Below are 6,917 nucleotides of genomic sequence, written 5' to 3'. Positions count from 1 at the left end.
TTTTATATAAGAAAAATGAAGTGAATGAAGCTTGTCAAAAAAATCCAAATTCTGTCATTGTCCAGAAAAATTTAAAAGGTTTATTTATAATTGTTATCAAGTTGAACTGCTGAAATTCACTGAAACATTTTGACTTGCGTTAATGCTTTCTGTCCCTATGTTTATATTTTTAAAAATTTATACACAAGTGAAAAGGGGAAAACTGCCAACACGTGCTTTCTGCCCCCTATTTTCCACTTGCAATCATATGCTTAGTTACCTTTTGACCTCCATGGGAAAAATATATAATGTTCAGAACTAACAATAACAGGAAGAAGATAACTTTTTTCAAAAATGGAAATGTTTTCTATCATAACAAATTCTTTTTCAAAGTTTTTTCAAATTATATTTTATTGATTATACTATTACAATTTTCCCATTTTTCCCCTCCACACAGCCCCACCCAGCACTCTCAGAAAACCCCCTCACCATTGTCCATGTGCATTGGTTAAGCATAGATGTTCTTGGCTAGTCTATTTCCTATGCTGTACTGTAAATCCCCATGACTATTTTGTAACTACCATTTGTACTTTAAAAAATATATATTTTTGGCCCTGGCTGGTGTAGCTCAGTGGATTGAGCACGGGCCTGCGAACCACACAATCGCGGTTCAATTCCCAGTCAGGGCGCATGCCTGGGTTGCGGGCCAATTCCCGGCAGGGGACTCACGAGAGGCAACCATACATCAATGTTTCTCTCCTTCTCTCCTTCTCCTCTAAAGATAAATAAATGAAATCTTTAAAAATATATATATATATTTTTTTGATTATGCTATTACAGTTGCCCCATTCCCCCCCTTTATTCTCCTCTGCCCTGCACACCCCCCTCCCACCCACATTCCCCCCCTTTAGTTCATGTCCATGGGTCATACATGTAAGTTCTTTGGCTTCTACATTTCCTATACTATTCTTAACCTCCTCCTGTCTATTTTCTACCTACCATTTATGCTACTTATTCTCTGTACTTTTCCCCCCTCTCTCTTCCTCTGACTCCCCTGATACCCTCCATGTGATCTCCATTTCTGTGATTCTGTTCCTCTTCTAGTTGTTTGCTTAGTTTGTTTTTGTTTAGGTGTGGTTGTTAATAACTAAGAGTTTGCTATCATTTTACTGTTGACATTTTTGATCTTCTCCTTTTTCTTAGATAAATTCCTTTAATATTTCATGTAATAAGGTGATGATGAACTCCTTCAACTTGACCTTATCTGAGAAGCACTTTATCTGACCTTCCATTCTAAATAAAAGATTTGCTGGATAGAGCAATCTTGGATGTAGGTCCTTGCCTTTCATGACTTGGAATACTTCTTTCCAGCCCCTTCTTGCCTGAAAGGTCTCTTTTAAGAAATCAGCCGACAGGCTGATGGGAACTCCTTTGTAGGTAACTGTCTCCTTTTCTCTTGCTGCTTCTAAGATTCTCTCCTTATCTTTAATCTTGGGTAATGTAATTATGATGTGCCTTGGTGCGTTCCTCCTCGGACCCAAATTCTTTGGCACTCTCTGAGCTTCCTAGACTTCCTGAAAATCTATTTCCTTTGGCAGATTGGGGAAGTTCTCCTTCATTATTTGTTCAAATAAGTTTTTGATTTGTTGCTCTTTTTCTTCACCTTCTGGTCCCCCTATTATTCAGATGTTGGAGCATTTAAAGATGTCCTGAATGTTCCTAAGCCTCTCCTCATTTTTTTGAATTCTTGTTTCTTCATTCTTTTCTGTTTGGTTGTTTTTTTCTTCCTTCTGGTCCACTCCATTGATTTGAGCCCCAGTTTTCTTTCCATCACTATTGGTTCCTTGTACATTTTCCTTCATTTCACTTAGTGTAGCCTTCATTTTTTCATCTAATTTGTGACCAAATTCAACCAATTCTGTGAGCATCCTGATCACCAGTGTTTTGAACTGTGCATCTGATAGGTTGGCTATCTCTTGGTCATTTAATTGTATTATTTCTAGAACTTTGATCTGTTCTTCCTTTTGGCCATTTTTTTGTCTTGTCCCAATTGTTACGTATGAGGGGCAGAGCCTTAGGTGTTCTCCAGTGCAGGGCAACTCAGTCACTGGGTTGTGACACTGTATGTCGGGGCGGGGTCCAAGAGGGAACAGTGGCACTGGCTCTGCTCTTTATTGGACCTCAGTCCCTTCCACCACTTCCCCCAAGCAAATTGGGCCCTTCTGGTGCTGGTTCCTGGGTGGGTGGGCTTGTGTATGTTCTAGGACCCTGTGGGTCTCTCCAATAAATTCTCCTGTGAGGCTGGGAGTCCCTCCTGGCACCTCAACTCCCACAAGTGTTTTCAATTGGTGCTTTTAGGCTTTATTTCCTGATGCTGGGGGCTTGGGTTGCGTGGTCTGTCTTGCTGTTCATTTTTGCCTGGTTTATCTGCGTGCGAATGTGTGGCTGGGGTCAGGCAGCCACCTTGGGCGCCTCACTGGTGCGCTTGTTGCCACCGATGCTCGAAGTCTGCCGGCTGCTGCTTGCACGCCCAGGGCTCAGCAGCACCGCTTTTTCCTGCTGTGACCCCTCTCCACCAGCCACCGACTCCACCCCTCTTACCGGTCTGGATGAATGGTTTGTTGTTGGACTTCTATACAGTTCGATTTTCTGTCAGTTCTGGGTGCTTTTTTGTTTCTAAATTATTGCTGTCCTTTTTTTGGTTGTGTGAGGAGGCACAGTGTGTCTACCTACACCTCCATCTTGGCCGGAAGTTCTCATAACAGATTCTTAAGCACATTCTCCTGTATGCGGTGTACTAGCTGGATATCTTTTGGCATAGTTGCTGTATGTTTGACATGGATAGCACACAGGCTGGTGTTTCAAAAAGAATAACAGGATAGGCCTCACCTACCTCCTGCAAAGCACCAGTAAGTAGTTGCTCTCTGGAAGGGCAGATCTGTTTTGAAGTCCTGAGCAATTTCTCACACCAGACACTGCAAGGGAAGTTTGAAAATCATAAGGTCAGTGGACTTCTGATAATGTCTCATTTCACACAGTGCCATGGTACCAGGCCTGCAATGATGAGGTTTCTTCACCCCTCCAGAAGAGGGCACACCTTGCAAGAGGTTTTTGTAGCCATTTGCTCCCCTGGTGCTTTACCACTCTTCCATAGGAGGGATGATACCTCCTTACTTACTTACCCTCCTCCTTCGGCTGGAGTTCGGGGGGGGGGGGGGTAGAGGTCACTCCGGTGTTCGAGAGTGATGCTGGTGCAGTGGCATCTGTGAACACCGTTAAATGACTTCTGCTATGGTGCCATCCTCTGAAAGGCCTCTCTCTTCTAGTGTGAGAGTAAAAAATTCCTCACGTGGTTTGTTGTAGTATTTTTATAATTTCATTTCTTTAAATTTTTTATTTTAATTATTGTTCAAGTAAAGTTTTCTGCCTTTTATCCCATCCCAGCCCACCCTACCCCCCAGTCCTCCCCATCTCCCTCCCATTTTCACCACCCCCCTTGTTATTGTCCATGTGTCCTTTATACTTGTTCCTGCAAATCCTTCCCCTTTTCCCCCGAAATTCCCTCCCCTCTCCCCTCTGGTATAATTTCATTTTTGATGCTTAAATTTTTGATTTTTTCAGGAATTTGTTTTGGTGTAGGGGTGAGGTGTGGATATTGTATTTTATCTCAAAGAGCTCCCCATGGTCCCAAGATCATTTATGGAAAATAACACGTTAGCTGGAGGGCTTTGTCAGAATACTAAATTCCAGGGTGTGGATGTTCTCCTTTTCTAGATTTTTGGTCTGTTCCACTGAATAGTTTGTCCATTCATGCACCAGTTGCTTAAAGTAGTTTTATATGTACTGATTTTGGACCTTCAGCTTTTAGAATGTGAGAGAATGCATTTCTGTTGCTTTAAGCCGCTCGCTTGTGCTAACTTGTAAAGACACCTGTAGGAAACTGATACAGTGGCAGAGCTGGGGTTTGAGCACAAGCCTTTGACTGGAAGCCCTGTGTTCTGAACAGTAGCTCAGGGGTAGTCAGCCCTGTTCCTGAAACAGAGCATTTGTGGGGGAGGTGTAGGAGAAACTCATGTAATGCCAATGTCCTTGGGCCTCATCAACCTGTGGTTGTTAAGGGGCAAAGCAGTGCGCTGAACTACAAGGGACATTTTGTGTCCCTTTAGTTCTTCCCTTTGCTCTTCTCCAGCCCGTCCTGTGTCCTTGAGGCTGACTTCAGTGGCCTGTCTTGACCACACTTCTTTGCCCTTTGACTTCTGATTGGTTTCGGCCGATGGTAGGCAGCAGCAGGGAATTGAAAAGTGACCCTCTCCATGCTGGGCCACAGTTCTCAATGGCTGTGCCTTTTTACCTAAGGTCACAGTTCCTATTCTGTGGCTGTCTACAGCTCCAGCTCTGGCCCACTGGTTCCAGTGACCACTTCTTCCCTTTTCCTTTTCAGGCCTACAGCTTTCCCCATACTAGCCCTGGAGTACCTCACCCCTCTCTTACTGGTTTTCCTTAACCCTGCCCACATCCCCATGACAGATCTATTCTTTAAAATTCCATCAGCCATCTCTTTGAGAGGACTGTGTGTTTCCTACCAGATCCTGACCAACAGGGGGCGCCACCACTCCCCCAATACCTAGAGTAACTCAAGTTTCCTTGGCTGTTGCCCCCACCCAGTCATTTGGAATCACCTTAAGTCTTGACCATTCTATGTGCCATTGGGAAGCCACTTCTCTGATGGGAGGCCCTCCAGGAAGGCAAGCTGCCCAGGGACCCTGGCAAAGTCGGGGAGGAGCCTGTCTCCTCTCTGGGTTGCTCTACACAAAGATCCCAAGCAGGCTGCCTGGGTCCCAGGGCTCACCACCCCGCCCCCAGGAATTGGGCTAGGAATGGTCTGGGCTAGGTGGGGAGGTCTTCCAGTGACAGAACTGCCTGTCTGGAGCCTGGGAGGGATAAGATCTATGACTGGCAGGCTCACAGAGTAGGCCAGTCCTTTGATCACAGGGAGTTTCTCCCTGAGGCTCCTCATTCCTTAGGCAAACAGGCCCATGGCAGGGTGTGCTATCTGTTGACAGACATGCCTAGACATACCTGATTCTATTCAGTCTTGACCTGGGATCTTTCTATACAAGGTGGAAGGTAGATTTGGGTCAGGGTGAGGAAGGCCTCCCAAACAATCAAACAAGTTTTAACATAATACTGTAGTCAAGGAATAGATAGATGTATTCAAGCTGGGGAGAGACAGGGATCAAAAATTGTTTAGTGCTTAGGGCGTTGCCATCTGAGAGCCGGGTGTTTGCTCTCCCTCTAGCTGAGACATCGCCCCAACCAAAGAGGCCCCATTACTGCACCTTGTTTTGTTTCTAGCAGAGTGTGTGCAATACCATTCCTTGAAATCACAGCCGTTTTCTTCTTTCTTAATTTATTCTGCGAAGGCAGGCAGATACCTGTCTCAGTCAAGGCTCTATCCCTAGGGCCTGGTTCATAGTAGGCACTCAATACATATGTGTTGAATTTGTTGAATGAGTGAATGAATTTGGCCTTATTTATTTATTGCCCATCTATTCCTTAGATGAGGAAGCCTGGAGAGGTCAAGGGACTTAGCTCCCCGCTTAACAGTGTACAACTCATTGCCGACAAAGCTGGGACTAGAACCAGGATATCTAACTAACTCCACTATATTCAGGGGGAGAGGCAGGAGGGGAGTGGGTTAGCAGGAGAGTTAAGGAGAGCCTGCTGTAGGAGCCAGACTGGTGGCATCTGCATGGCAGTGAGATTCAAAAGGATAGGAAGGAGAGGAGTCTCTGGGAATGTGCGATGACCTAGTGGTCAGAGCTGAGGTGGTGGAGAACTGACAAGATTTAGGGAGGAAAAATGAAAACATACTGGACGTGTACTCCTTGCCAGGCAATGTGCCGGGCGTGGTGCCTGTACCTGTGTGGTCTGATTCATGACTTGTGCTGTAGGTATTATTGCCCCCATTTTGTGAGCTAAAGGAAATAGAGGCCCAAGAATTTAAATAAATTACCCACTTTTCCCCCTTTACCAAGCACCTGACTCCTAGCCTTGACCTAGTCCCACCCTCCACATGGGATTTGAACACAGGATTAAAGCTGAGAGTTTTCCTTTAAGATGCTGGAGGTCCGCAGTTAAGTGGAATAGAGCAGCAAGAATTAAGTGTTTATTAGTGGAGAGCAGGGGTACTTGGCTGTCAACCTCGCTTCGGAGGAGTAACGGAAGTACACAGTAAGTCAGGAGCTTCTTTTGATAAAGGGAGAGCGGTTAGAGGTCGGAAGAGTGGAGAGGTACAAGTTCACCCTAGGAGTCTGCTTCCAGGTGCTATAGAGGGCCAGGTGAGGGATGTGACCAGTAGCAGAGCTCTAGGCCTTGGAGCCAGAGGTGATACAGATCACCTTTTCCCTTATCTGGATTCCAATCTAGGGAGAAGCAGCAGAAGCGGGTGTGGGACTGGACTGGTTGGGCCCAGTGCGGTCCAGACTGGGAGTGGCCTGGGCCCATCGCCCCTCCCCCAGCTGGGCCGCTTCCTCACAGTGGAGCATTCCTGGTCCTTGCCTGCGCACGCACAAACACACGATGTTCCCTCAGCCCAGGTGTTCCATGGCAGCTCTGATTTAAAGTCCACTGCCCTTTGTCCCCATAGGTACACTTGTCCCTGTCAGACTGGGGTTTTCAGTTGGGGTTTGGAACATAAGGGTCACTGAGGCCCAGACGCAGATTGTACCCTCCACAGAGCCGGGTTCTGCTCAGGCCACAGGGCTGCATAAGGTGTCCTTTGTGCTGGGGATGCCTCCAGGGCCCAGTGTTGGAGGTGGCCCCCAGCCCAGGGCCAGTCCCTGACCACTGATACCAGGCAGCTGGCTGTGGGTCAAGGTCAACCCTCCCTCAACCCAAACCCTCAGAGGCCGTGCTACCCACCAGACCCTCACTCC

Source organism: Sturnira hondurensis, unplaced genomic scaffold (assembly GCF_014824575.4).
Source record: "Sturnira hondurensis isolate 20B ecotype Veracruz unplaced genomic scaffold, ASM1482457v3 Scaffold0023357, whole genome shotgun sequence".
Classification (NCBI taxonomy): domain Eukaryota; kingdom Metazoa; phylum Chordata; class Mammalia; order Chiroptera; family Phyllostomidae; genus Sturnira; species Sturnira hondurensis.
The sequence above is the reverse complement of the archived record's forward strand: the minus strand, read 5'-3'. Positions refer to the sequence as shown.